The 10,218-nt window shown below is 39.8% G+C and overlaps 1 long non-coding RNA gene across 8 annotated transcripts; it reads left to right on the top strand.

Annotated features, from left to right (window-relative positions):
• The first annotated feature begins 5,628 nt into the window (after window positions 1-5,628).
• On the top strand, window positions 5,629-9,506 carry LOC110798218 (uncharacterized). 8 transcript variants are annotated; one of them, XR_008931941.1, is made up of 6 exons: window positions 5,630-5,917; window positions 6,602-6,899; window positions 6,996-7,044; window positions 7,620-7,760; window positions 8,115-8,965; window positions 9,156-9,506. It is a non-coding gene; the product is annotated as an uncharacterized lncRNA (long non-coding RNA). The 8 variants fall into 8 exon arrangements; XR_008931939.1 differs by having other exon boundaries at window positions 8,115-9,202; window positions 9,325-9,506; XR_002536031.2 differs by having other exon boundaries at window positions 5,631-5,917; window positions 6,686-6,737; window positions 6,806-6,899; window positions 8,115-9,506.
• The last annotated feature ends 712 nt before the right edge of the window (window positions 9,507-10,218 follow it).

The following is a 10,218-nucleotide window of genomic DNA, read 5'->3' as shown; positions in this document are numbered from 1 at the left end:
ACATTCGCCATGAGCCGTTCGCTTTTTTGACCATCACCACGTTGGCCAGCCACTTCGGATACATGCATGGTTCGATGAATCCGGCCTCTTGCAACTTTTTTACCTCCTCGGCGATGGCTTTGTTTTTCTCCGAGGAGTAATTTCTCTTTTTTTGCTTGATTGGCCGAGCTTCAGCGTTGACGTTCAGCTTGTGACAAATCAGCTTCGGATTTATCCCTGGCATATCTGCTGCTGACCATGCAAAGATGTCTTTGTGATCCCTGAGTAGTCGGATCAAATCGATTCGGAGCCCCGAGCTTAGGCCCTTGCCTATTCGGACGCTCCTGTCTGAATTATCTTCGAGGAAGATATCCTCCATTTCTTGATCTGGCTCAGGAGACAGGGTTTCGGGGCGAGCATCAACTTCTGCGGGAGATAGGCTGCTCGTGCTTGCTCTTCTCCTTTTTGCCTCTCTTTCCTCTCCCGTGGCTCCTTTTTCTTCCTCGGGGCCGTCCCCTAGTTTGGGCTTTCGGACAGCAGTGTGGCAGGTTCTTCTCGCCACTTCTTGATCACCTCTGATTCGTTCGGCGAATCCTGCATCCGAGACGTATATCATCAGCTGATGGTATGTGGAGGGGACTGCTTGCATCTTGTGAATCATGGTTCTTCCCATGATTACGTTGTGTACGGAGTCGCAGTCCATCACCAGAAATTTGTCCCGAAGGGTTTTTGCTGCTTGGCCTTCACCCACCGTGACTGGCAGGGTGATCTTTCCTCGAGGGATAGCTGCGGATCCGTTGAATCCGATCAGAGGATAACTGACTTTCGTCAGTGCTTCCTCTGGTTCTTCGAGGATCAGCTGCTCGAAGCAATTTCTGAAGATGATATTGACGGCACTTCCTCCGTCGACTAACACTCGATGTACGTTGTGGTTATTGAGGTCCATGGAAATGACTAGAGGATCGTCATGTTTGTACTGGACTCCGAAGCAATCATCAGCAGTGAAGGTCATGTTCGGGGGGTGTGGCTGGTTGTCTCCCACCGCGCTGAAGTTGACCCGATGGGAGAGGGCTCTTAGGTGTTTCTTGCTGGCTTGGCCAGACTTCTGTCCCCCGAACACCACTAGGATGTCATTCTTCTTGTGCCCTGTTGCTTCGTAGACCCTCTTCTGGGGTTGCTCGTGTTGTTTGCCACTCGCGGCCTTTTCTTTTTCCTCCCTTCGATCTAACAAGTACTGTTTCAGGTAGCCTCGGCGAACGAGGTCCTCAATGTTGTCTTTCAGCGAGTTGCATTCTTCGGTGTGGTGACCGAAGTCATCATGAAACTCGCACCATTTGTTCTTGTTTCTCCGAGCTGGGTTGGACTTGAGCTTCCCAGGTAGTTTCCACTTTTCATCATTTCTGTTGAGGCTAAAGATCTCTTTTCGGGGCAGAGCTAGCGGAGTGTAGTTAGTGTATTTGGGTTGAAGTTCACCTCTTCTCCCGTCTTTCTTCGGGCTCATCTCTCTAGCTCCTACTTTCTCTTTCCCTTTCCTTGAGCTGCCCTCGGGCTTGCTCTGGGTATTCTTTGTGTCTTTCGGATCCGACGATCCTTTCAGTCTTGCAGCGGCCTTGTTGAACTCTTCAGTTCTGATGAACGCATCAGCCATTTGGAGCACGTCAGCTATTCTGGAGGGGTTCTTCATTGAGAGTTCGTCACGGAACTTCCCCTCCTGGAGCGCGTGCTTCAAGGCGAAGATGGCCACGTCTGGCTGCAAATTTGGTATGTTTGTTGATTCCTTCATGAATCTGGCCATGAATTCTCTTAGACTTTCGTCTCTTTCTTGTTGGATTGAGGTCAGTTCTGCTGTGGTTCGCTCGGGGCGATTGTTGCTCACGAACTGTGTGCAGAATCTCTTTTTCAGCTTTTTCCAGCTCTTGATCGATCCCTTCGGCAGCGATCTAAACCACTCTCCCGCCACTCCAGTTAGCGTGGTTGGGAAATATTTACACCAACATGCTTCGGAGTAGGGACTCAGGAACATTTGCTGCTCGTAGGAGATGACATGATCCCTCGGATCTGTGATTCCGCTGTAGGTTAGGTGTGCTGGCAGCCTTACCTTTGGTATTTCTTCCATGATTAGCTCGTCCGAGAAAGGGGATGACGTGGGAGTCATGATTCTTTTCCCGAGTCTAGCCCTGATGCCTTCGTTTGCCGAGGTTCTGTGATTAGAACGCTCGGGCGTACGATGGGGGCTAGGGGTTCGATCATGCCTCCTGTCTCTTCTTCTCTCTCGGCTACTGACCTCGGGTCGTTCGCTAGATCTGCTTGGCTCGCCTACCCCGAGTCTCGTGTGGATCGAAGGTCTTAACCTTGAGTGGACCGAGGGCCTCAACCTGCTGAGCACCGAGCTTCGGATCCGAGTGTTACGAGTAGTCGATTCGCTTTGGAGAGCTGTTGGAGTAGGCGACGGTCTTGCAAACCAATCTGGCTGTTGTTGTGCCCTTTTTTGGGTGTCCCACGTGCTTTCCATCCATCTCGACGTCAAGTGTGTTCCTGTCAAGGGGAGGAGCTCTCTTTCGGGTCTGGACACTTCTACACTGGGCTGTTCGTTCAGCCTTCGCCTGGTCCTCCTTTCTTCTCTGCGGTCGTTTGCCAATCCTTGCTGCTTCTCATTGAAGAGGAAGTTTTGCATGATGGTCATGGCCGCAGTGAGCTCTTCCCTAGTTGGAATCGGAGGTCCTGCGTTTGTAGCGGTCGTAGCTCTGCTTGGCTGTGACCTCGCCATCGATTGAGGGTGCTCCTCTTGGTCAGATTCTGAATTTGACCGCACCATCATATCGTCATCATTGTTGTTAATAGCATCATTTACCATTTTCGCGAAAAGAGGTGATTGATGTCTTTCAAAGGCTTTGAAGTGTTCTTCCCCACAGACGGCGCCAAATTGTTCCGGTGTTGTAAATATGGAAACAATGGGCTTCGAATGAAGGCCCTTTCGTATGTGTTGAAGATCTTGCTTGTTTGAATGAGTAGAGTCCGAATTCACCTGCACAAGAGCAAAGTCACTAACTTCGGGGGTGTTTCCGAGGAAAGCCCCTCCGATGCCTAAGTAAGAACGATGCTCGGATTCTAGAGAGAAGTTCTCTAGAAGAGTAGTCTTAAGGCGATAAATTGGACGTACCTTGAGGTGTGAGCCTTGGCGGCCTATTTATAGTGTTTGCATAATAAATGCCCATAGGTCATTTATTGCTTCTGGGCCTTGGGCCTTGATGGATGGCTGGCTAGCCATTGGTAGGTTTGATGCTGTTTGTTTAGAGCCATTGGGCTTTGGACTTAGTGGCCCAATTGAGAATCAATTGGGAGCCCAAACAATAATTATACATTCTTTTCACCGCATAAAACCTAAATTTAGATCCTATTAGAAATGTGATACAACAAATCCATAAATTAGCATAACCAACCTCAATTTAGACCAAAGAATTTACTTTCTATCATAAGTCATAACATAAATAATAGAAATGTGATACAACAAATCCATACATTAGCATAACCAAGCTCAATTTAGATCAAATAATTACTTTCTGTCATAAGTCATAACATAAATAATGCATCTAGAGTTACAACATAAATCACAAAATATCTTCTTTTTGGAATGTGGGACAATATTTTCACACAACTTCATCCATAAACACTTTTTTGGATATTATGTACTACCATCAATACCTAATAATACTCTATATACTTCATATTATATACTCTGCATACTAATTTAAGTTGGGTAACTCACCTTGTGATTTCAAGCTCGGAGACTTAGTGCTTAATATTCAATATTTAAAAGGACGAATTATAAGTTCGGGACATAAATGATGTTGATATGAATATAATGAAAATCTAGTACTAGTTCCGGCCACAACAACTCACATCATCTCCGAAGGTCCTACTGAATAAACCTTAGATGTTTAACTCTTCATATATGTAATCTCTACTGGAAGCATGGTGTAAAATGAATGACAAAAGGCCAAAAGGAGGTTACTAGTCTCGTATTGCATTTTGCGTGGAATATTCGAGCGTATCGTGTAAATTGCTAAAAGCACGTAGTTTCCGAGTTTCGTTTGCGTACAAATTGTGGCAAGTACCAAGTAGGGTCACATGCAAATATGCAATTCGAGTGTGACGCGATAAACAACTTCGTTATTTACAACCCAACAAACTCATAATATGAAATCACGCGAAATATCATAAATTCAAAGGCTGCTCTAATATTAGGGAGTCTAACCTATGAATTTAAGGATGAATTTTCGTCGGATGAAACCTGAATTTATCGAAACTTATTGGATCAGAATAAATATGTTTGTCTTGATAGAGTGTGATCAAACCCAATTAAAATTATTGGACCAGATTAGACCTGATTATAAGAGAGTAAATTTAAGATCGAGAATCAACTAACAAAACTTGCTTGAAACTTATTAATTTGATAGTACCTGATTAAAACTTATCCGAACTTATTTTACTTTTTTAAGAAAAAAAAGTGAAGAAAAGAACGCACCAGAATATATATACTCCGTATTACCAAAAAATACAACTAGATGATGACGACGCAACAAAGACCAACTTGGGATGTTTTTGTGTGGTCCCATAGAATCTCAAGTTGAGCCCCAATTTGCACAAACTGAGTGAAAGGACCATTACATTGACTACTTGTCTAATTATCTACGTCTAGATACCTCTGGCAATCTGGCATTTCGTGGAAAAGGGAATATGGAACCTAGTTCAAATTTGTGAGCTAAACTGTGAATGAAGTACTCCCTCCGTTCCTTAATACTCGACCTGTTTTGATTGGATACGTTTGTAAATGCACAATTTTGATCACCAATTTCTTTAACTACAAATTATAAAAACTTATAAAAATATTAATATTTTGAAAATATATATTAAGATGAAGCCAACAATATAATATATACTAACATTTGTTTTCATATACTAGAAATAAAATAGGGTCAAAGTGAATTGGGTGAATAGTACAAAAAGTCAAAACAGGTAGAGTATTAAGGGACGGAGGGAGTATATGATACAGGATCGTCTCCAGGAATTTAGAGGCCTAGTGTGTAGCCCGGACGTTGCCCCGGGTTTTAACTTTTATTCGGGTCTTTCTTTTTTAATTATGTGCACGTAGAGATGGTGTCATCATCAAATTACGGTGGTGACATAAGATTAGTGGCCGATCAACAACCTCCCAATCTAAAACCCCACATCCAAAAATCTAAACAAAGCCGGATCATTTTCTTCAAAGTAATAACTGTACATTTATAAATTAAATAATCATTCCCTTTTTTGCATTCACTTTTATTCACTAGTAAAAAACGCTTATTTACATCCCGCATTTGCCACGCCATTCTGAACATGTGACACTAATGATAAATTTTAGCATAAAATTTAGTCATTTGCATCGCAGCTTTGTTAAACTGCAAGGCAAATGACTCTAGGATGCCCCCCAGAGTCATTTGCGTCGCAGATTAACAAAATTGCGAGGCAAATGACTCAATCAAGTGCGTCGCACATTTGTTAATCTGCGAGGCAAATGACTCTAGGATGCTCCCAGAGTCATTTGCCTCGCAGATTAACAAATGTGCGACGCAGATGTATGGGCTGGGCCTGCCATATTCCTCCAACATTATTTCAGATATGATAGAAGTACTGTAGACTACCCTACATTAATTCGCCGCTCAGCTCCTCACTTTCTCTCTCATCCTCTTCTTAGAAACTCCATTTTCGACGGCGACTTCATCTGAAATCTCCTCTAACCAACCTATCTTAATTTGTTCGTTTTAGTGAATAAGCAAAACCCTAGGATCCGCGGCGAAGAAGGAGACATCGATCTCAAAGCAGTACATCTCGATTTATGAAGGTTCACCCATTTTTGAAGGTTGGGATCTCCGATTCACCTTGTCGCCGTCCTTGAGTAAGTTGTTGCCGAAGCATTTGCTATCTCCTGCTGTAATTTCGAAGTCCATTAGAGTTTTCCCTTTCCTATGTTAATTTTGCGAATCTAGGGTTTTGGTTATTTGTTATGGATTTGTTCAATCGTCGATAGTTCTGTTCGATTTAGAACTGTTTGAATTTGAAATTTTGATTATGATGCTGATTTTAGTGTTTAATTATAGATCTAGTGTAAATTTATTTAATTAGGGTTTTTGCCCCTTTCTTATGTCAGATTTTAGCGAATCTAGAGTTTTGGTTGTTTGCTATGGTTTTGTTTAAAGCTTGATTAATGCTGGTTGATCATGGATTGTTTGAATTTGAGATTTTGATTCCGATGATTTTAATTCTGGTTTTTGTTGGGATTTTATTTGCGTTTTTTTGGAGATATGGAACTGCCAGCCTAAGCCTCTGCTCCGTAATGAGGCATGTTTGTACTTGTGTTCTGGGATTGAGGGTTTTTCAGGATTTTTGAGTCTTGAGTCTGTCCAATTTGAGTCTTTCCCTCATCTCTTACATTTTCTCCCTCCATCATCCCTGCAAGTGATCTCTCTCTCTCTCTTTCTCATCTCTTACATTAGTTTTCTTCCAACATTTTCTTATCAAGACGTACAAGTCCAATAGTCTCCCCTGCTTTCTTAAATATTTTCTGGCATGGCTGTGGCAGAGCTTTCCCCTTGTTATCAAACTCAAATTGTTAAACCTCCCCATCTTTCGTGGTTGTCGAATCACCATAAATTGAATCTTCTAGGGCTTCCTAAAGCATCAAGGAGTACCGAGATTTGTTGCTCTCTTGCTCCCAAGTAAGCTCTATTTTCTATTTAATCTTACTTGCTTTATTTACTCTTTAATTTATTATTGCTTTATTCAGTCAAGTTCAAACTCCGGTTGTTGTTCCTACTGGTGTCCAGAGCATCAAGCCTGAATGCTATGGAGTTTTCTGCTGGACTTACGATTTGAAAAAGGTGTTTCTAATTTCTATACCTATTAATTTTATCATTATTATTCTTTCAAAATGCACATCTTTGATATCTGATTAATCTTTGCTTGAATGTGTCCAGGAGGAGGAGACCAGATCATGGAAGAAAATGATCACAATTGCCATTTCAGGTGTACATGTAACCTTATAGTTTATGAGTACATGTATTTTTTTGCAAGTATTTTGATCTTGTTGTCCTCCTCCCAGTGTCCAATAGTGAACTCTGTAACATTCTTTGTTTCTTTTTGAAATAAGTAAGACTTTTTCAATGGTTTTCCATGTCCAATTCTTAGTAATATGAGTTCTTTTGATGGTTAGCTTTCAACTATTCTTTTGAATTGGTTTACTGGTAGAATTTAGATGGGTTTTACCCTGGAAAGTTGGGGTCTGAGTTTGTTTGTGCAGCGTTCCTATGGGGCTTTGTTGTGCTCTTCAAAATATTGATGTTGGTGTTCTTGCAAATCTGATGCAATTATGGGATTTGATTCACATGTGTCTTGTCATTGATTCCTGACGGCATTTATGATAAGATTTGTTTGAATACTGAGAGAGCCAACTTCTGTAGAAAAATGAGATTTCTTTTATTTGAGACGGCAGTACGATGTTACTTGATTGATTACCTTAAACTTCTGTCGTGAATGTAATCTCCTTCGTGCAATCCACAATCGTGCTAAACCCACTTACAAATTTTTTTTCTCACAATTAGGTGAGGGAAATTGATCGAGAATCATATACAGAGCCAGAGACAGTTCACAACATACAGAGACGAAGCAGACTGTTGCTGTCGACCTGTCTAAGAGGTTAACCAATGCCCGCACTTTTACTGATGCAGCTAGCATAAAACAAGGTAAATGGCCAGTTAATTCCTCGTTCTTTTGTACTGTGGGACTTGTACAGACCAGTCATCAATAGTTACTTGTTCAGGTAATTAGAGACTCATGCTAAGATAGGTTGGTGCTGAATGTTTTTGTGCATAGTTATCTATTATGCAGAGCAGAATCTAGGACTCTAAACTTATCTTATAAAGCACCTGGTTCATTTCAAATATGAACTCATTTACGTCGACAAAACAAAGAGTTTTAGTAACTTCTACATAAAAAAACAGCAGCAGTACGATTGCAAATGTCAAATTCTCATTCATTAATATTTTAGAGCAACAAAACTCACTTGTATTTTCCTGTTTCTTTATTCTACCAAACAGGTTCTGATATTTACGGTGCTGCAGTTCTAGATGCTTGTGAGCAAATAAAAGCAAGGATGGATCCGATTGCTTCAAAACGATAGTAACTTTGCATTTCTTTTTCTTTTTTAAAAAATATCTGAAGAGAATAGACCTGGAGAAATTTGAATAAGTTAGAGACCATCTCATAATTTTCTCTCTCCTACCTTCCTTTCTATATCTACCTGATTTTGCGGATTTTTTATGTTAATTGATTTGGGTGAAAATCGGGATTTCATTAGTGATTGTTGTGAATTTTTTTATGTGAATTGATTTGGGTGAAAATAGGGATTTGATTTTCGATGCTTCTTTGTTGTTGATTAAGTTTAATCATAGTGTTTAGATACTTCTCATATGTTCTTTGAATCAGGATTTGAATTGTGTTGTTCTGTGATTTAACAATGAGCTTTCAGTTTTCAAATGTAAATTAGCTTGAATTTGTATTATTCTTGGACCATACCCAGTAAACCAAATATGGCCTAGAGGCAGCCATAAACAATGAACTGTGAACCCATTTCATGAACAACCAAAAGTTCAAGCTCCTTCTCAATTTCAGTTGGTTAATACCCTTAAGGATACCTAATTACACATATATTTGATCTGTATCAATGCCTTGTAACTGGTCACAATCTTAACTTGGTAAATTTGCCTGTGGGGTGACATCTCCTGCTGTTTGAAATGACTGTATCAACAATGACTCTGAACCTTTCTGTATCAATAATGACTCCGACCCTTTCTGTATACATGGTAGTTAATGGTGGTTCTAGAAAACATAGTGTGATTTTGTGCTGGACTGCTGAATAGATGATGGATGATATGCAGGTATGAATTAGGTACTTCCACTAATTTTCATTTTTCTCCGTTCTTCTGGACAAGTTAGATATATATAGAGCTTGTTTAATCCATAAACAAGTCATAGAAGAGTTAATTGGATCTTATCTGAATTCATTGGCCTTTATAATATCGTTTAAAAATGGAACATATTTTAACATAATATAGTTATTGCTGCACCCCTGCTTTCAGTTTTGCATGATAAGAGAACCGCTTTGCTAGTGGCTGATTTCGTGAAGGTTGGTTTTCTACTCATGATCTGTACACCAAAACCAATTTGACTGACATACTAAATGCACTTTTCTCATCACTTGCTATGCCTTGGCCTTGATTGTTGGGACGTTGCTCGATACTACACTAGAAGCAAGGGAAACGTTAGAGGATTCCGGGCAGCAGCAATTTTTTTTTTTTTTTTTGTTGGGTGTCAAGAGAAACCGTTAGATGGAATATATTGTTGTAGATATTTCAAGCTTTTGTATTGTAAGTCTTACTGATTTGATGTGGTTCTATTTAATAATATGAGTTGTCCATTTTACTATATAATAGGTTTCATTTTAATATATATATATATATATATATATATATATATATATATATATATATATATATATATATATATATATATTAAAATGAAACCTATTTTTTTACAAAATTCAAAGTCATTTGCGTCGCACATTAGCTTAATGTGCGACGCAAATGGCTTATTTTTTTTGGCGCCAAAAGGTCATTTGCCACGCACATTAGCTTAATGTGCGTGGCAAATGACTTTTCAGCATGGCGCCAGAAAAGTCAATTGCATCACACATTTAGCTAATGTGCGTGGCAAATGATAGTCATTTTCATAGCGACCTTTTGCGTCGCGCAATGTGCGACGCAAATGACCTTAAATGACCGATGCAAATGAGCCATTTTCCACTAGTATCTAAAAAATTTAAAAGCTAATAAAAAAAGAGCATTAATTTTAGTTCCCTTCTTTATTCATATTATTATTTAAATTGACTATATTTTTTAATATTTTTCATTTATGTTAGTATGTTTTTTTCCTCTTGTTGATATTTTAATTTCATGCTTTCTCCTATTTGGTTCAGCTTAATTTAAAGAAATTAAAGGTGATGACGTGGAGTAGTTGTGGTTTGAGAATTGGGGTTTTAGAGGCATTTTCCCCCTCATCACTCTACTTTAATAACATAGATTTTCTTACAAAGTTTGATTGCGAGTGATAGAGAGACATCTAACCCAATTGCATCCCTAGCTT

Source organism: Spinacia oleracea, chromosome 4, assembly GCF_020520425.1.
Source record: "Spinacia oleracea cultivar Varoflay chromosome 4, BTI_SOV_V1, whole genome shotgun sequence".
NCBI classification, from domain to species: domain Eukaryota; kingdom Viridiplantae; phylum Streptophyta; class Magnoliopsida; order Caryophyllales; family Amaranthaceae; genus Spinacia; species Spinacia oleracea.
Note: the sequence above shows the minus strand (reverse complement) of the source record. Positions and strands in the feature narration are given on the sequence as shown.